At 51.4% G+C, this 19,874-nt stretch overlaps 2 long non-coding RNA genes across 2 annotated transcripts in view; both read left to right on the top strand.

Annotated features, from left to right (window-relative positions):
* LOC144674565 (uncharacterized) overlaps positions 1–12,992 on the top strand; it is a 60,033-nt gene extending 47,041 nt beyond the window's left edge. Inside the window, exon 3 of the long non-coding RNA XR_013574580.1 lies at positions 12,856–12,992. This is a non-coding gene — a long non-coding RNA (uncharacterized LOC144674565). The remainder of the gene's footprint in view (positions 1–12,855) is intronic.
* Positions 1–19,347, top strand: part of LOC144674564 (uncharacterized) — an 88,600-nt gene extending 69,253 nt beyond the window's left edge. The window contains exons 2-3 of the long non-coding RNA XR_013574578.1: positions 17,754–17,804; positions 19,282–19,347. This is a non-coding gene — a long non-coding RNA (uncharacterized LOC144674564). The remainder of the gene's footprint in view (positions 1–17,753; positions 17,805–19,281) is intronic.
* The last annotated feature ends 527 nt before the right edge of the window (positions 19,348–19,874 follow it).

Raw genomic sequence — 19,874 nt, 5'->3', positions numbered from 1 at the left:
CAGGGAGATATCTGTACACTGATTGGTGTCTCTCAGTCCCTCTCTCTCTCTCAGGGAGATATCTGTACACTGACTGGTGTCTCTCAGTCCCCTGTCTCTCAGGGAGATATCTGTACACTGACTGGTGTCTCTCAGTCCCCTCTCTCTCCAGGAGATATCTGTACACTGACTGGTGTCTCTCAGTCCCCTCTCTCTCAGGGAGATATCTGTACACTGACTGGTGTCTCTCAGTCCATCTCTCTCTCTCACGGAGATATCTGTACACTGACTGGTGTCTCTCAGTCCCTCTCTCTCTCTCAGGGAGATATCTGTACACTGACTGGTGTCTCTCACTCCCCTCTCTCTCAGGGAGATATCTGTGCACTGACTGGTGTCTCTCAGTCCCTCTCTCTCTCTCAGGGAGATATCTGTACACTGACTGGTGTCTCTCAGTCCCTCTCTCTCTCTGAGGGAGATATCTGTACACTGACTGGTGTCTCTCAGTCCCCTCTCTCTCAGGGAGATATCTGTACACTGACTGGTGTCTCTCAGTCCCTCTCTCTCAGGGAGATATCTGTACACTGACTGGTGTCTCTCAGTCCCCTCTCTCTCAGGGAGATATCTGTACACTGACTGGTGTCTCTCAGTCCCCTCTCTCTCAGGGAGATATCTGTACACTGACTGGTGTCTCTCAGTCCCCTCTCTCTCTCTCAGGGAGATATCTGTACACTGACTGGTGTCTCTCAGTCCCTCTCTCTCTCTGAGGGAGATATCTGTACACTGACTGGTGTCTCTCAGTCCCCTCTCACTCCGGGAGATATCTGTACACTGACTGGTGTCTCTCAGTCCCCTCTCACTCTCTCAGGGAGATATCTGTACACTGACTGGTGTCTCTCAGTTCCCTCTCTCTCTCTCAGGGAGATATCTGTACACTGACTGGTGTCTCTCAGTCCCCTCTCTCTCTGAGGGAGATATCTGTACACTGACTGGTGTCTCTCAGTCCCCTCTCTCACAGGGAGATATCTGTACACTGACTGGTGTCTCTCAGTCCCCTCTCCCTCTCTCAGGGAGATATCTGTACACTGACAGGTGTCTCTCCATCCCCTCTCTCTCAGGGAGATATCTGTACACTGACTGGTGTCTCTCAGTCCCTCTCTCCCTCTCAGGGAGATATCTGTACACTGACTGGTGTCTCTCAGTCCCCTCTCTCTCTCTCAGGGAGATATCTGTACACTGACTGGTGTCTCTCAGTCCCCTCTATCTCAGGGAGATATCCGTACACTGACTGGTGTCTCTCAGTCCCCTCACTCTCCGGGAGATATCTGTACACTGACTGGTGTCTCTCAGTCCCTCTCTCTGTCTCAGGGAGATATCTGTAAACTGACTGGTGTCTCTCAGTCCACTCTATCTCAGGGAGATATCTGTACACTGACTGGTGTCCCTCAGTCCCTCTCACTCAGGGAGATATCTGTACACTGACTGGTGTCTCTCAGTCCCCTCTCTCTCTCTCATGGAGATATCTGTACACTGACTAGTGTCTCTCAGTCCCCTCTCTCTCAGGGAGATATCTGTACACTAACTGGTGTCTCTCAGTCCCTCTCTCTCTCTCAGGGAGATATCTGAACACTGACTGGTGTCTCTCAGTCCCTCTCTCTCTCTCAGGGAGATATCTGTACACTGACTGGTGTCTCTCAGTCCCTCTCTCTCTCTCAGGGAGATATCTGTACACTGACTGGTGTCTCTCAGTCCCCTCTCTCTCTCAGGGAGATATCTGTACACTGACTGGTGTCTCTCAGTCCCTCTCTCTCTCTCAGGGAGATATCTGTACACTGACCGGTGTGTCTCAGTCCCTCTCGCTCTCTCAGGTAGATATCTGTACACTGACTGGTGTCTCTCAGTCCCTCTCTCTCTCTCAGGGAGATATCTGTACACTGACTGGTGTCTCTCAGTCCCCTCTCTCTCAGGGAGGTATCCGTACACTGACTGGTGACTCTCAGTCCCTCTCACTCTCTCAGGGAGATATCTGTACACTGACTGGTGTCTCTCAGTCCCCTCTCTCTCAGGGAGATATCTGTACACTGACTGGTGTCTCTCAGTCCCTCTCTCTCTCTCAGGGAGATATCTGTACACTGACTGGTGTCTCTCAGTCCCTCTCTCTCTCTCAGGGAGATATCTGTACACTGACTGGTGTCTCTCAGTCCCCTCTCTCTCTCTCAGGGAGATATCTGTACACTGACTGGTGTCTCTCAGTCCGCTCTCTCTCAGGGAGATATCTGTACACTGACTGGTGTCTCTCAGTCCCTCTCTCTCTCTCAGGGAGATATCTGTACACTGACTGGTGTCTCTCAGTCCCCTCTCTCTCAGGGAGATATCTGTACACTGACTGGTGTCTCTCAGTCCCTCTCTATCAGGGAGATATCTGTACACTGACTGGTGTCTCTCAGTCCCCTCTCTCTCTCTCAGGGAGATATCTGTACACTGACTGGTGTCTCTCAGTCCCCTCTCTCTCCGGGAGATATCTGTACACTGACTGGTGGCTCTCAGTCCATCTCTCTCTCTCAGGGAGATATCTGTACACTGACTGGTGTCTCTCAGTCCCCTCTATCTCAGCGAGATATCTGTACACTGACTGGTGTCTCTCAGTCCCTCTCTCTCAGGGAGATATCTGTACACTGACTGGTGTCTCTCAGTCCCCTCTCTCTCTCTCAGGGAGATATCTGTACACTGACTGGTGTCTCTCAGGCCCCCCTCTCTCAGGGAGATATCTGTACACTGACTGGTGTCTCTCAGTCCCTCTCTCTCTCTCAGGGAGATATCTGTACACTGATTGGTGTCTCTCAGTCCCTCTCTCTCTCTCAGGGAGATATCTGTACACTGACTGGTGTCTCTCAGTCCCCTCTCTCTCAGGGAGATATCTGTACACTGACTGGTGTCTCTCATTCCCCTCTCTCTCAGGGAGATATCTGTACACTGACTGGTGTCTCTCAGTCCCCTGTCTCTCAGGGAGATATCTGTACACTGACTGGTGTCTCTCAGTCCCCTCTCTCTCCGGGAGATATCTGTACACTGACTGGTGTCTCTCAGTCCCTCTCTCTCTCTCAGGGAGATATCTGTACACTGACTGGTGTCTCTCAGTCCCCTCTATCTCAGGGAGATATCTGTACACTGACTGGTGTCCCTCAGTCCCTCTCACTCAGGGAGATATCTGTACACTGACTGGTGTCTCTCAGTCCCCTCTCTCTCTCTCATGGAGATATCTGTACACTGACTAGTGTCTCTCAGTCCCCTCTCTCTCAGGGAGATATCTGTACACTAACTGGTGTCTCTCAGTCCCTCTCTCTCTCTCAGGGAGATATCTGAACACTGACTGGTGTCTCTCAGTCCCTCTCTCTCTCTCAGGGAGATATCTGTACACTGACTGGTGTCTCTCAGTCCCTCTCTCTCTCTCAGGGAGATATCTGTACACTGACTGGTGTCTCTCAGTCCCCTCTCTCTCCGGGAGATATCTGTACACTGACTGGTGGCTCTCAGTCCATCTCTCTCTCTCAGGGAGATATCTGTACACTGACTGGTGTCTCTCAGTCCCCTCTATCTCAGCGAGATATCTGTACACTGACTGGTGTCTCTCAGTCCCTCTCTCTCAGGGAGATATCTGTACACTGACTGGTGTCTCTCAGTCCCCTCTCTCTCTCTCAGGGAGATATCTGTACACTGACTGGTGTCTCTCAGGCCCCCCTCTCTCAGGGAGATATCTGTACACTGACTGGTGTCTCTCAGTCCCTCTCTCTCTCTCAGGGAGATATCTGTACACTGATTGGTGTCTCTCAGTCCCTCTCTCTCTCTCAGGGAGATATCTGTACACTGACTGGTGTCTCTCAGTCCCCTCTCTCTCAGGGAGATATCTGTACACTGACTGGTGTCTCTCATTCCCCTCTCTCTCAGGGAGATATCTGTACACTGACTGGTGTCTCTCAGTCCCCTGTCTCTCAGGGAGATATCTGTACACTGACTGGTGTCTCTCAGTCCCCTCTCTCTCCGGGAGATATCTGTACACTGACTGGTGTCTCTCAGTCCCTCTCTCTCTCTCAGGGAGATATCTGTACACTGACTGGTGTCTCTCAGTCCCCTCTATCTCAGGGAGATATCTGTACACTGACTGGTGTCCCTCAGTCCCTCTCACTCAGGGAGATATCTGTACACTGACTGGTGTCTCTCAGTCCCCTCTCTCTCTCTCATGGAGATATCTGTACACTGACTAGTGTCTCTCAGTCCCCTCTCTCTCAGGGAGATATCTGTACACTAACTGGTGTCTCTCAGTCCCTCTCTCTCTCTCAGGGAGATATCTGAACACTGACTGGTGTCTCTCAGTCCCTCTCTCTCTCTCAGGGAGATATCTGTACACTGACTGGTGTCTCTCAGTCCCTCTCTCTCTCTCAGGGAGATATCTGTACACTGACTGGTGTCTCTCAGTCCCCTCTCTCTCTCAGGGAGATATCTGTACACTGACTGGTGTCTCTCAGTCCCTCTCTCTCTCTCAGGGAGATATCTGTACACTGACCGGTGTCTCTCAGTCCCTCTCTCTCTCTCAGGGAGATATCTGTACACTGACTGGTGTCTCTCAGTCCCTCTCTCTCTCTCAGGGAGATATCTGTACACTGACTGGTGTCTCTCAGTCCCCTCTCTCTCAGGGAGGTATCCGTACACTGACTGGTGTCTCTCAGTCCCTCTCACTCTCTCAGGGAGATATCTGTACACTGACTGGTGTCTCTCAGTCCCCTCTCTCTCAGGGAGATATCTGTACACTGACTGGTGTCTCTCAGTCCCTCTCTCTCTCTCAGGGAGATATCTGTACACTGACTGGTGTCTCTCAGTCCCCTCTCTCTCAGGGAGATATCTGTACACAGACTGGTGTTATTCAGTCCACTCTCTCTCAGAGGCATATCTGTACACTGACTGGTGCCTTTCAGTCCCCTCTCTCTCAGGGAGATATCTGTACACTGACTGGTGTCTCTCAGTCCCCTCACTCTCATGGGGATATCTGTACACTGACTGGTGTCTCTCAGTCTCCTCTCTCTCTCAGGGAGATATCTGTACACTGACTGGTGTCTCTCAGTCCCCTCTCTCTCTCAGGGAGATATCTGTACACTGACAGGTGTCTCTAAGTCCCCTCTTTCTCTCAGGCAGTTATCTGTACACTGACTGGTGTCTCTCAGTCCCCTCTCTCTCAGGGAGATATCTGTACACTGACTGGTGTCTCTCAGTCCCCTCTCTCTCTCAGGGAGATATCTGTACACAGACTGGTGTCTCTCATTCCCCTCTCTCTCTCTCTCAGGGAGATATCTGTACACTGACTGGTGTCTCTCAGTCCCCTCTCTCTCAGGGAGATATCTGTACACTGACTGGTGTCTCTCAGTCCCCTCTCTCTCAGGGAGATATCTGTACACTGACTGGTGTCTCTCAGTCCCCTCTCTCTCAGGGAGATATCTGTACACTGACTGGTGTCTCTCAGTCCCCTCTCTCTCAGGGAGATATCTGAACACTGACTGGTGTCTCTCAGTCCCTCTCTCTCTCTCAGGGAGATATCTGTACACTGACTGGTGTCTCTCAGTCCCTCTCTCTCTCTCAGGGAGATATCTGTACACTGACTGGTGTCTCTCAGTCCCCTCTCTCTCTCTCTCAGGGAGATATCTGTACACTGACTGGTGTCTCTAAGTCTGCTCTCTCTCAGGGAGATATCTGTACACTGACTGGTGTCTCTCAGTCCCTCTCTCTCTCTCAGGGAGATATCTGTACACTGACTGGTGTCTCTCAGTCCCCTCTCTCTCAGGGAGATATCTGTACACTGACTGGTGTCTCTCAGTCCCTCTCTATCAGGGAGATATCTGTACACTGACTGGTGTCTCTCAGTCCCCTCTCTCTCTCTCAGGGAGATATCTGTACACTGACTGGTGTCTCTCAGTCCCCTCTCTCTCCGGGAGATATCTGTACACTGACTGGTGGCTCTCAGTCCATCTCTCTCTCTCAGGGAGATATCTGTACACTGACTGGTGTCTCTCAGTCCCCTCTATCTCAGCGAGATATCTGTACACTGACTGGTGTCTCTCAGTCCCTCTCTCTCAGGGAGATATCTGTACACTGACTGGTGTCTCTCAGTCCCCTCTCTCTCTCTCAGGGAGATATCTGTACACTGATTGGTGTCTCTCAGTCCCTCTCTCTCTCTCAGGGAGATATCTGTACACTGACTGGTGTCTCTCAGTCCCCTCTCTCTCAGGGAGATATCTGTACACTGACTGGTGTCTCTCATTCCCCTCTCTCTCAGGGAGATATCTGTACACTGACTGGTGTCTCTCAGTCCCCTGTCTCTCAGGGAGATATCTGTACACTGACTGGTGACTCTCAGTCCCCTCTCTCTCCGGGAGATATCTGTACACTGACTGGTGTCTCTCAGTCCCCTCTCTCTCAGGGACATATCTGTACACTGACTGGTGTCCCTCAGTCCCTCTCTCTCAGGGAGATATCTGTACACTGACTGGTGTCTCTCAGTCCCCCCTCTCTCTCAGAGAGATATCTGTACACTGACTGGTGTCTCTCAGTCCCCTCTCTCTCAGGGAGATATTTGTACACTGACTGGTGTCTCTCAGTCCCTCTCTCTCTCTCAGGGAGATATCTGTACACTGATTGGTGTCTCTCAGTCCCTCTCTCTCTCTCAGGGAGATATCTGTACACTGACTGGTGTCTCTCAGTCCCCTGTCTCTCAGGGAGATATCTGTACACTGACTGGTGTCTCTCAGTTCCCTCTCTCTCCAGGAGATATCTGTACACTGACTGGTGTCTCTCAGTCCCCTCTCTCTCAGGGAGATATCTGTACACTGACTGGTGTCTCTCAGTCCATCTCTGTCTCTCACGGAGATATCTGTACACTGACTGGTGTCTCTCAGTCCCTCTCTCTCTCTCAGGGAGATATCTGTACACTGACTGGTGTCTCTCACTCCCCTCTCTCTCAGGGAGATATCTGTACACTGACTGGTGTCTCTCAGTTCCCTCTCTCTCCAGGAGATATCTGTACACTGACTGGTGTCTCTCAGTCCCCTCTCTCTCAGGGAGATATCTGTACACTGACTGGTGTCTCTCAGTCCATCTCTGTCTCTCACGGAGATATCTGTACACTGACTGGTGTCTCACAGTCCCTCTCTCTCTCTCAGGGAGATATCTGTACACTGACTGGTGTCTCTCACTCCCCTCTCTCTCAGGGAGATATCTGTACACTGACTGGTGTCACTCAGTCCCCTCTCTCTCAGGGAGATATCTGTACACTGGTGTCTCTCAGTCCCTCTCTCTCTCAGGGAGATATCTGTACACTGACTGGTGTCTCTCAGTCCCCTCTCTCTCAGGGAGATATCTGTACACTGACTGGTGTCTCTCAGTCCCTCTCTCTCAGGGAGATATCTGTACACTGACTGGTGTCTCTCAGTCCCCTCTCTCTCTCTCAGGGAGATATCTGTACACTGACTGGTGTCTCTCAGTCCCCTCTCTCTCAGGGAGATATCTGTACACTGACTGGTGTCTCTCAGGCCCCTCTCTCTCTCTCAGGGAGATATCTGTACACTGACTGGTGTCTCTCAGTCCCTCTCTCTCTCTCAGGGAGATATCTGTACACTGACTGGTGTCTCTCAGTCCCCTCTCACTCCGGGAGATATCTGTACACTGACTGGTGTCTCTCAGTCACCTCTCACTCTCTCAGGGAGATATCTGTACACTGACTGGTGTCTCTCAGTTCCCTCTCTCTCTCTCAGGGAGATATCTGTACACTGACTGGTGTCTCTCAGTCCCCTCTCACTCTCAGGGAGATATCTGTACACTGACTGGTGTCTCTCAGTCCCCTCTCTCACAGGGAGATATCTGTACACTGACTGGTGTCTCTCAGTCCCCTCTCCCTCTCTCAGGGAGATATCTGTACACTGACTGGTGTCTCTCAATCCCCTCTCTCTCAGGGAGATATCTGTACACTGACTGGTGTCTCTCATTCCCCTCTCTCTCAGGGAGATATCTGTACACTGACTGGTGTCTCTCAGTCCCCTGTCTCTCAGGGAGATATCTGTACACTGACTGGTGTCTCTCAGTCCCTCTCTCTCTCTCAGGGAGATATCTGTACACTGACTGGTGTCTCTCAGTCCCCTCGATCTCAGGGAGATATCTGTACACTGACTGGTGTCCCTCAGTCCCTCTCACTCAGGGAGATATCTGTACACTGACTGGTGTCTCTCAGTCCCCTCTCTCTCTCTCATGGAGATATCTGTACACTGACTAGTGTCTCTCAGTCCCCTCTCTCTCAGGGAGATATCTGTACACTAACTGGTGTCTCTCAGTCCCTCTCTCTCTCTCAGGGAGATATCTGAACACTGACTGGTGTCTCTCAGTCCCTCTCTCTCTCTCAGGGAGATATCTGTACACTGACTGGTGTCTCTCAGTCCCTCTCTCTCTCTCAGGGAGATATCTGTACACTGACTGGTGTCTCTCAGTCCCCTCTCTCTCTCAGGGAGATATCTGTACACTGACTGGTGTCTCTCAGTCCCTCTCTCTCTCTCAGGGAGATATCTGTACACTGACCGGTGTCTCTCAGTCCCTCTCTCTCTCTCAGGGAGATATCTGTACACTGACTGGTGTCTCTCAGTCCCTCTCTCTCTCTCAGGGAGATATCTGTACACTGACTGGTGTCTCTCAGTCCCCTCTCTCTCAGGGAGGTATCCGTACACTGACTGGTGTCTCTCATTCCCTCTCACTCTCTCAGGGAGATATCTGTACACTGACTGGTGTCTCTCAGTCCCCTCTCTCTCAGGGAGATATCTGTACACTGACTGGTGTCTCTCAGTCCCTCTCTCTCTCTCAGGGAGATATCTGTACACTGACTGGTGTCTCTCAGTACCCTCCCTCTCAGGGAGATATCTGCACACTGACTGGTGTCTCTCAGTCCCCTCTCTCTCAGGGAGATATCTGTACACAGACTGGTGTTATTCAGTCCACTCTCTCTCAGAGGCATATCTGTACACTGACTGGTGTCTTTCAGTCCCCTCTCTCTCAGGGAGATATCTGTACACTGACTGGTGTCTCTCAGTCCCCTCTCTCTCATGGGGATATCTGTACACTGACTGGTGTCTCTCAGTCTCCTCTCTCTCTCAGGGAGATATCTGTACACTGACTGGTGTCTCTCAGTCCCCTCTATCTCAGCGAGATATCTGTACACTGACTGGTGTCTCTCAGTCCCTCTCTCTCAGGGAGATATCTGTACACTGACTGGTGTCTCTCAGTCCCCTCTCTCTCTCTCTCAGGGAGATATCTGTACACTGATTGGTGTCTCTCAGTCCCTCTCTCTCTCTCAGGGAGATATCTGTACACTGACTGGTGTCTCTCAGTCCCCTCTCTCTCAGGGAGATATCTGTACACTGACTGGTGTCTCTCATTCCCCTCTCTCTCAGGGAGATATCTGTACACTGACTGGTGTCTCTCAGTCCCCTGTCTCTCAGGGAGATATCTGTACACTGACTGGTGACTCTCAGTCCCCTCTCTCTCCGGGAGATATCTGTACACTGACTGGTGTCTCTCAGTCCCCTCTCTCTCAGGGACATATCTGTACACTGACTGGTGTCCCTCAGTCCCTCTCTCTCAGGGAGATATCTGTACACTGACTGGTGTCTCTCAGTCCCCCCTCTCTCTCAGAGAGATATCTGTACACTGACTGGTGTCTCTCAGTCCCCTCTCTCTCAGGGAGATATTTGTACACTGACTGGTGTCTCTCAGTCCCTCTCTCTCTCTCAGGGAGATATCTGTACACTGATTGGTGTCTCTCAGTCCCTCTCTCTCTCTCAGGGAGATATCTGTACACTGACTGGTGTCTCTCAGTCCCCTGTCTCTCAGGGAGATATCTGTACACTGACTGGTGTCTCTCAGTTCCCTCTCTCTCCAGGAGATATCTGTACACTAACTGGTGTCTCTCAGTCCCCTCTATCTCAGCGAGATATCTGCACACTGACTGGTGTCTCTCAGTCCCTCTCTCTCAGGGAGATATCTGTACACTGACTGGTGTCTCTCAGTCCCCTCTCTCTCTCTCAGGGAGATATCTGTACACTGACTGGTGTCTCTCAGGCCCCCCTCTCTCAGGGAGATATCTGTACACTGACTGGTGTCTCTCAGTCCCTCTCTCTCTCTCAGGGAGATATCTGTACACTGATTGGTGTCTCTCAGTCCCTCTCTCTCTCTCAGGGAGATATCTGTACACTGACTGGTGTCTCTCAGTCCCCTCTCTCTCAGGGAGATATCTGTACACTGACTGGTGTCTCTCATTCCCCTCTCTCTCAGGGAGATATCTGTACACTGACTGGTGTCTCTCAGTCCCCTGTCTCTCAGGGAGATATCTGTACACTGACTGGTGTCTCTCAGTCCCCTCTCTCTCCGGGAGATATCTGTACACTGACTGGTGTCTCTCAGTCCCCCCTCTCTCTCAGAGAGATATCTGTACACTGACTGGTGTCTCTCAGTCCCCTCTCTCTCCGGGAGATATCTGTACACTGACTGGTGACTCTCAGTCCCCTGTCTCTCAGGGAGATATCTGTACACTGATTGGTGTCTCTCAGTCCCCTCTCTCTCTCTCAGGGAGATATCTGTACACTGACTGGTGTCTCTCAGTCCCCTCTCTCTCAGGGAGATATCTGTACACTAACTGGTGTCTCTCAGTCCCTCTCTCTCTCTCAGGGATATATCTGTACACTGACTGGTGTCTCTCAGTCCCTCTCTCTCTCTCAGGGAGATATCTGTACACTGACTGGTGTATCTCAGTCCCCTCTCTCTCTCTCAAAGAGATATCTGTACACTGACTGGTGTCTCTCATTCCCCTCTCTCTCTCTCTCAGCGAAATATCTGTACACTGACTGGTGTCTCTCAGTACCCTCTCTCTCAGGGAGATACCTGTACACTGAATGGTGTCTCTAAGTCCCCTCTCTCTCTCAGGGAGACATCTGTGCACTGACTGGTGTCTCTCAGTCCCTCTCTCTCTCAGGGAGATATCTGTACACTGACTGGTGTCTCTCAGTCCCTCTCTCTCTCTCAGGGAGATATCTGTACACTGACTGGTGTCTCTCAGTCCCCTCTCTCTCAGGGAGATATCTGTGCACTTACTGGTGCCTCTCAGTCCCTCTCTCTCACTCAGCGAGATATCTGTACACTGACTGGTGTCTCTCAGTCCCTCTCTCTCTCACAGGGAGATATCTGTACACTGACTGGTGTCTCTCAGTCCCCTCTCTCTCAGGGAGATATCTGTACACTGACTGGTGTCTCTCAGTCCCTCTCTCTCTCTCAGGGAGATATCTGTACACTGACTGGTGTCTCTCAGTCCCCTCTCTGTCAGGGAGATATCTGTGCACTTACTGGTGTCTCTCAGTCCCTCTCTCTCTCTCAGGGAGATATCTGTACACTGACTGGTGTCTCTCAGTCCCTCTCTCTCTCTCAGGGAGATATCTGTACACTGACTGGTGTCTCTCAGTCCCTCTCTCTCTCTCAGGGAGATATCTGTACACTGACTGGTGTCTCTCAGTCCCTCTCTCTCAGGGAGATATCTGTACACTGACTGGTGTCTTTCAGTCCACTCTCTCTCAGAGGGATATCTGTACACTGACTGGTGTCTCTCAGTCCCCTCTCTCTCAGGGAGATATCTGTACACTGACAGGTGACTCTCAGTCCCCTCTCTCTCTCTCTCAGGGAGATATCTGTACACTGACTGGTGTCTCTCAGTCCCCTCTCTCTCCGGGAGATATCTGTACACTGACTGGTGTCTCTCAGTCCCCTCTCTCTCAGGGAGATATCTGTACACTGACTGGTGTCTCTAAGTCCCTCTCTCTCTCTCAGGGAGATATCTGTACACTGACTGGTGTCTTTCAGTCCCCTCTCTCTCAGGGAGATATCTGTACACTGACTGGTGTCTCTCAGTCCCTCTCTCTCAGGGAGATATCTGTACACTGACTGGAGTCTCTCAGTCCCCTCTGTCGCTCAGGGAGATATCTGTACACTCACTGGTGTCTCTCAGTCCCCTCTCTCTCTCTCAGGGAGATATCTGTACACTGACTGGTGTCTCTCAGTCCCCTCTTTCTCTCTCAGGGAGATATCTGTACACTGACTGGTGTCCCTCAGTCCCTCTCTCTCAGGGAGATATCTGTACACTGACTGGTGTCTCTCAGTCCCCTCTCTCTCTCTCAGGGAGATATCTGTACACTGACTGGTGTCTCTCAGTCCCCTCTCTCTCAGGGAGATATCTGTACACTAACTGGTGTCTCTAAGTCCCCTCTCTCTCTCAGGCAGTTATCTGTACACTGACTGGTGTCTCTCAGTCCCCTCTCTCTCAGGGAGATATCTGTACACTAACTGGTGTCTCTCAGTCCCTCTCTCTCTCTCAGGGAGATATCTGTACACTGACTGGTGTCTCTCAGTCCCTCTTTCTCTATCAGGGAGATATCTGTACACTGACTGGTGTCTCTCAGTCCCTCTCTCTCTCTCAGGGAGATATCTGTACACTGACTGGTGTCTCTCAGTCCCCTCTCTCTCTCAGGGAGATATCTGTACACTGACTGGTGTCTCTCAGTCCCTCTCTCTCTCTCAGGGAGATATCTGTCACTGACTGGTGTCTCTCAGTCCCTCTCTCTCTCTCAGGGAGATATCTGTACAGTGACTGGTGTCTCTCAGTCCCTCTCTCTCTCTCAGGGATATATCTGTACACTGACTGGTGTCTCTCAGTCCCCTCTCTCTCAGAGAGTTATCTGTACACTGACTGGTGTCTCTCAGTCCATCTCACTCTCTCAGGGACATATCTGTACACTGACTGGTGTCTCTCAGTCCCCTCTCTCTCAGGGAGATATCTGTACACTGACTGGTGTCTCTCAGTCCCTCTCTCTCTCAGGGAGATATCTGTACACTGACTGGTGTCTCTCAGTCCCCTCTCTCTCAGAGAGATATCTGTACACAGACTGGTGTCTCTCAGTCCCCTCTCTCTCAGGGAGATATCAGTACACAGACTGGTGTCTCTCAGTCCCTCTCTCTCTCAGGGAGATGTCTGTACACTGACTGGTGTCTCTCAGTCCCTCTCTCTCTCTCAGGGAGATATCTGTACACTGACTGGTGTCTCTCAGTACCCTCCCTCTCAGGGAGATATCGGTACACTGACTGGTGTCTCTCAGTCCCTCTCTCTCAGGGAGATATCTGTACACTGACTGGTGTCTTTCAGTCCACTCTCTCTCAGAGGGATATCTGTACACTGACTGGTGTCTCTCAGTCCCCTCTCTCTCAGGGAGATCTCTGTACACTGACTGGTGTCTCTCAGTCCCTCTCTCTCAGGGAGATATCTGTACACTGACTGGTGTCTTTCAGTCCACTCTCTCTCAGAGGGATATCTGTACACTGACTGGTGTCTCTCAGTCCCCTCTCTCTCAGGGAGATATCTGTACACTGACAGGTGACTCTCAGTCCCCTCTCTCTCTCTCTCAGGGAGATATCTGTACACTGACTGGTGTCTCTCAGTCCCCTCTCTGTCCGGGAGATATCTGTACACTGACTGGTGTCTCTCAGTCCCCTCTCTCTCAGGGAGATATCTGTACACTGACTGGTGTCTCTAAGTCCCTCTCTCTCTCTCAGGGAGATATCTGTACACTGACTGGTGTCTTTCAGTCCCCTCTCTCTCAGGGAGATATCTGTACACTGACTGGTGTCTCTCAGTCCCTCTCGCTCAGGGAGATATCTGTACACTGACTGGTGTCTCTCAGTCCCCTCTGTCGCTCAGGGAGATATCTGTACACTCACTGGTGTCTCACAGTCCCCTCTCTCTCTCTCAGGGAGATATCTGTACACTGACTGGTGTCTCTCAGTCCCCTCTTTCTCTCTCAGGGAGATATCTGTACACTGACTGGTGTTCCTCAGTCCCTCTCTCTCAGGGAGATATCTGTACACTGACTGGTGTCTCTCAGTCCCCTCTCTCTCTCTCAGGGAGATATCTGTACACTGACTGGTGTCTCTCAGTCCCCTCTCTCTCAGGGAGATATCTGTACACTAACTGGTGTCTCTAAGTCCCCTCTCTCTCTCAGGCAGTTATCTGTACACTGACTGGTGTCTCTCAGTCCCCTCTCTCTCCGGGAGATATCTGTACACTGACTGGTGTCTCTCAGTCCCCTCTCTCTCTCAGGGAGATATCTGTACACTGACTGGTGTCTCTCATTCCCCTCTCTCTCTCTCTCAGGGAGATATCTGTAGACTGACTGGTGTCTCTCAGTCCCCTCTCTCTCAGGGAGATATCTGTACACTGACAGGTGTCTCTAAGTCCCCTCTCTCTCTCAGGGAGTTATCTGTACACTGACTGGTGTCTCTCAGTCCCCTCTCTCTCAGGGAGATATCTGTACACTGACTGGTGTCTCTCAGTCCCCTCTCTCTCAGGGAGATATCTGTACACTGACTGGTGTCTCTCAGTCCCCTCTCTCTCAGGGAGATATCTGTACACTGACTGGTGTCTCTCAGTCCCTCTCTCTCTCTCAGGGAGATATCTGTACACTGACTGGTGTCTCTCAGTCCGCTCTCTCTCAGGGAGACATCTGTACACTGACTGGTGTCTCTCAGTCCCCTCTCTCTCAGGGAGATATCTGTACACTGACTGGTGTCTCTCAGTCCCCTCTCTCTCAGGGAGATATCTGTACACTGACTGGTGTCTCTCAGTCCCCTCTCTCTCAGGGAGATATCTGTACACTAACTGGTGTCTCTCAGTCCCTCTCTCTCTCTGAGGGAGATATCTGTACACTGACTGGTGTCTCTCAGTCCCTCTCTCTCTCTCAGGGATATATCTGTACACTGACTGGTGTCTCTCAGTCCCTCTCTCTCTCTCTCAGGGAGATATCTGTACACTGACTGGTGTCTCTCAGTCCCCTCTCTCTCTCAGGGAGATATCTGTACACTGACTGGTATCTCTCAGTCCCTCTCTCTCAGGGAGATATCTGTACACTGACTGGTGTCTCTCAGTGCCTCTCTCTCAGGGAGATATCTGTACACTGACTGGTGTATCTCAGTCCCCTCTCTCTCTCTCTAAGAGATATCTGTACACTGACTGGTGTCTCTCATTCCCCTCTCTCTCTCTCTCAGCGAAATATCTGTACACTGACTGGTGTCTCTCAGTACCCTCTCTCTCAGGGAGATATCTGTACACTGAATGGTGTCTCTCAGTCCCCTCTCTCTCAGGGAGATATCTGTACACTGACTGGTGTCTCTCAGTCCCCTCTCTCTCAGGGAGATATCTGTACACTGACAGGTGTCCCTAAGTCCCCTCTCTCTCTCAGGGAGACATCTGTGCACTGACTGGTGTCTCTCAGTCCCCTCTCTCTCAGGGAGATATCTGTACACTGACTGGTGTCTCTCAGTCCCCGCTCTCTCTCAGGGAGATATCTGTACACTGACTGGTGTCACTCAGTCCCCTCTCTCTCAGGGAGATATCTGTACACTGACTGGTGTCTCTCAGTCCCTCTCTCTCTCTCAGGGAGATATCTGTACACTGACTGGTGTCTCTCAGTCCCTCTCTCTCTCTCAGGGAGATATCTGTACACTGACTGGTGTCTCTCAGTCCCCTCTCTCTCAGGGAGATATCTGTGCACTTACTGGTGCCTCTCAGTCCCCTCTCTCTCAGGGAGATATCTGTACACTGACTGGTGTCTCTCAGTCCCTCTCTCTCTCTCAGGGAGATATCTGTACACTGACTGGTGTCTCTCAGTCCCCTCTCTGTCAGGGAGATATCTGTGCACTTACTGGTGACTCTCAGTCCCTCTCTCTCTCTCTCTCAGGGAGATATCTGTACACTGACCGGTGTCTCTCAGTCCCTCTGTCTCTCTCAGGGAGATATCTGTACACTGACTGGTGTCTCTCAGTCCCCTCTCTCTCAGGGAGATATCTGTACACTGACTGGTGTCTCTCAGTCCCTCTCTCTCTCTCAGGGAGATATCTGTACACTGACTGGTGTCTCTCAGTCCCCTCTCTCTCAGGGAGATATCTGTACACTGACTGGTGTCTCTCAGTCCTCTCTCTCTCAGGGAGATATCTGTACACTGACTGGTGTCTCTCAGTCCACTCTCTCTCTCTCTCAGGGAGATATCTGTACACTGACTGGTGTCTCTCAGTCCCCTCTCTCTCAGGGAGATATCTGTACACTGACTGGTGTCTCTCAGTCCCCTCTCTCTCTCTCAGGGAGATATCTGTACACTGACTGGTGTCTCTCAGTCCCCTCTATCTCAGGGAGATATCTGTACACTGACTGGTGTCTCTAAGTCCCCTCTCTCTCCGGGAGATATCTGTACACTGACTGGTGTCTCTCAGTCCCTCTCTCTCTCTCAGGGAGATATCTGTACACTGACTGGTGTCTCTCAGTCCCCTCTATCTCAGGAAGATATCTGTACACTGACTGGTGTCTCTCAGTCCCTCTCTCTCAGGGAGATATCTGTACACTGACTGGTGTCTCTCAGTCCCCTCTCTCTCACTCAGGGAGATATCTGTACACTGACTGGTGTCTCTCAGTCCCCTCTCTCTCAGGGAGATATCTGTACACTAACTGGTGTCTCTCAGTCCCTCCCTCTCTCTCAGGGAGATATCTGTACACTGACTGGTGTCTCTCAGTCCCTCTTTCTCTATCAGGGAGATATCTGTACACTGACTGGTGTCTCTCAGTCCCCTCTCTCTCAGGGAGATATCTGTACACTGACAGGTGACTCTCAGTCCCCTCTCTCTCTCTCTCAGGGAGATATCTGTACACTGACTGGTGTCTCTCAGTCCCCTCTCTCTCCGGGAGATATCTGAACACTGACTGGTGTCTCTCAGTCCCCTCTCTCTCAGGGAGATATCTGTACACTGACTGGTGTCTCTAAGTCCCTCTCTCTCTCTCAGGGAGATATCTGTACACTGACTGGTGTCTTTCAGTCCCCTCTCTCTCAGGGAGATATCTGTACACTGACTGGTGTCTCTCAGTCCCTCTCTCTCAGGGAGATATCTGTACACTGACTGGTGTCTCTCAGTCCCCACTGTCGCTCAGGGAGATATCTGTACACTCACTGGTGTCTCTCAGTCCCCTCTCTCTCTCTCAGGGAGATATCTGCACACTGACTGGTGTCTCTCAGTCCCCTCTTTCTCTCTCAGGGAGATATCTGTACACTGACTGGTGTCCCTCAGTCCCACTCTCTCAGGGAGATATCTGTACACTGACTGGTGTCTCTCAGTCCCCTCTCTCTCTCTCAGGGAGATATCTGTACACTGACTGGTGTCTCTCAGTCCCCTCTCTCTCAGGGAGATATCTGTACACTAACTGGTGTCTCTCAGTCCCTCTCTCTCTCTCAGGGAGATATCTGTACACTGACTGGTGTCTCTCAGTCCCTCTCTCTCTCTCAGGGAGATATCTGTACACTGACTGGTGTCTCTCAGTCCCCTCTCTCTCTCAGGCAGTTATCTGTACACTGACTGGTGTCTCTCAGTCCCCTCTCTCTCCGGGAGATATCTGTACACTGACTGGTGTCTCTCAGTCCCCTCTCTCTCTCAGGGAGATATCTGTACACTGACTGGTGTCTCTCATTCCCCTCTCTCTCTCTCTCTCAGGGATATATCTGTAGACTGACTGGTGTCTCTCAGTCCCCTCTCTCTCAGGGAGATATCTGTACACTGACTGGTGTCTCTCAGTCCCTCTCTCTCAGGGAGATATCTGTACACTGACTGGTGTCTCTCAGCCCCCTCTCTCTCTCACAGGGAGATATCTGTACACTGACTGGTGTCTCTCAGTCCCCTCTCTCTCTCTCAGGGAGATATCTGTACACTGACTGGTGTCTCTCAGTCCCTCTCTCTCTCTCAGGGATATATCTGTAGACTGACTGGTGTCTCTCAGTCCCCTCTCTCTCAGGGAGATATCTGTACACTGACTGGTGTCTCTCAGTCCCTCTCTCTCAGGGAGATATCTGTACACTGACTGGTGTCTCTCAGCCCCCTCTCTCTCTCACAGGGAGATATCTGTACACTGATTGGTGTCTCTCAGTCCCCTCTCTCTCTCTCAGGGAGATATCTGTACACTGACTGGTGTCTCTCAGTCCCCTCTCTCTCCGGGAGATATCTGTACACTGACTGGTGGCTCTCAGTCCATCTCTCTCTCTCAGGGAGATATCTGTACACTGACTGGTGTCTCTCAGTCCCCTCTATCTCGGCGAGATATCTGTACACTGACTGGTGTCTCTCAGTCCCTCTCTCTCAGGGAGATATCTGTACACTGACTGGTGTCTCTCAGTCCCCTCTCTCTCTCTCAGGGAGATATCTGTACACTGACTGGTGTCTCTCAGGCCCCCCTCTCTCAGGGAGATATCTGTACACTGACTGGTGTCTCTCAGTCCCTCTCTCTCTCTCAGGGAGATATCTGTACACTGATTGGTGTCTCTCAGTCCCTCTCTCTCTCTCAGGGAGATATCTGTACACTGACTGGTGTCTCTCAGTCCCCTCACTCTCAGGGAGATATCTGTGCACTGACTGGTGTCTCTCATTCCCCTCTCTCTCAGGGAGATATCTGTACACTGACTGGTGTCTCTCAGTCCCCTGTCTCTCAGGGAGATATCTGTACACTGACTGGTGTCTCCCAGTCCCCTCTCTCTCCGGGAGATATCTGTACACTGACTGGTGTCTCTCAGTCCCCTCTCTCTCAGGGAGATATCTGTACACTGACTGGTATCTCTCAGTCCCTCTCTCTCTCTCAGGGAGATATCTGTACACTGACTTGTGTCTCTCAGTCCCTCTCTCTCTCTCAGGGAGATATCTGTACACTGACTGGTGTCTCTCAGTCCCTCTCTCTCAGGGAGATATCTGTACACTGACTGGTGTCTCTCAGTCCCCTCTCTCTCAGGGAGATATCTGTACACTGACTGGTGTCTCTCAGTCCCCTCTCTCTCAGGGAGATATCTGTGCACTGACTGGTGTCTCTCAGTCCCTCTCTCTCTCTCAGGGAGATATCTGTACACTGACTGGTGTCTCTCAGTCCCTCTCTCTCTCTCAGGGAGATATCTGTACACTGACTGGTGTCTCTCAGTCCCCTCTCTCTCAGGGAGATATCTGTACACTGACTGGTGTCTCTCAGTCCCTCTCTCTCAGGGAGATATCTGTACACTGACTGGTGTCTCTCAGTCCCCTCTCTCTCAGGGAGATATCTGTACACTGACTGGTGTCTCTCAGTCCCCTCTCTCTCAGGGAGATATCTGTACACTGACTGGTGTCTCTCAGTCCCCTCTCTCTCTCTCTCAGGGAGATATCTGTACACTGACTGGTGTCTCTCAGTCCCTCTCTCTCTCTCAGGGAGATATCTGTACACTGACTGGTGTCTCTCAGTCCCCTCTCACTCCGGGAGATATCTGTACACTGACTGGTGTCTCTCAGTCCCCTCTCACTCTCTCAGGGAGATATCTGTACACTGACTGGTGTCTCTCAGTCCCCTCTCTCTCTCTCAGGGAGATATCTGTACACTGACTGGTGTCTCTCAGTCCCCTCTCTCACAGGGAGATATCTGTACACTGACTGGTGTCTCTCAGTCCCCTCTCCCTCTCTCAGGGAGATATCTGTACACTGACTGGTGTCTCTCAGTCCCCTCTCTCTCAGGGAGATATCTGTACACTGACTGGTGTCTCTCAGTCCCCTCTCTCTCAGGGAGATATCTGTACACTGACTGGTGCCTCCCAGTCCCTCTCTCTCTCTCAGGGAGATATCTGTACACTGACTGGTGTCTCTCAGTCCGCTCTCTCTCAGGGAGATATCTGTGCACTTACTGGTGTCTCTCAGTCCCTCTCTCTCTCAGGGAGATATCTGTACACTGACTGGTG

The sequence above is a fragment of the Cetorhinus maximus genome, unplaced genomic scaffold, assembly GCF_964194155.1.
Source record: "Cetorhinus maximus unplaced genomic scaffold, sCetMax3.hap1.1 HAP1_SCAFFOLD_700, whole genome shotgun sequence".
NCBI lineage: Eukaryota > Metazoa > Chordata > Chondrichthyes > Lamniformes > Cetorhinidae > Cetorhinus > Cetorhinus maximus.
This window is presented reverse-complemented; position numbering and strand designations above follow the sequence as displayed.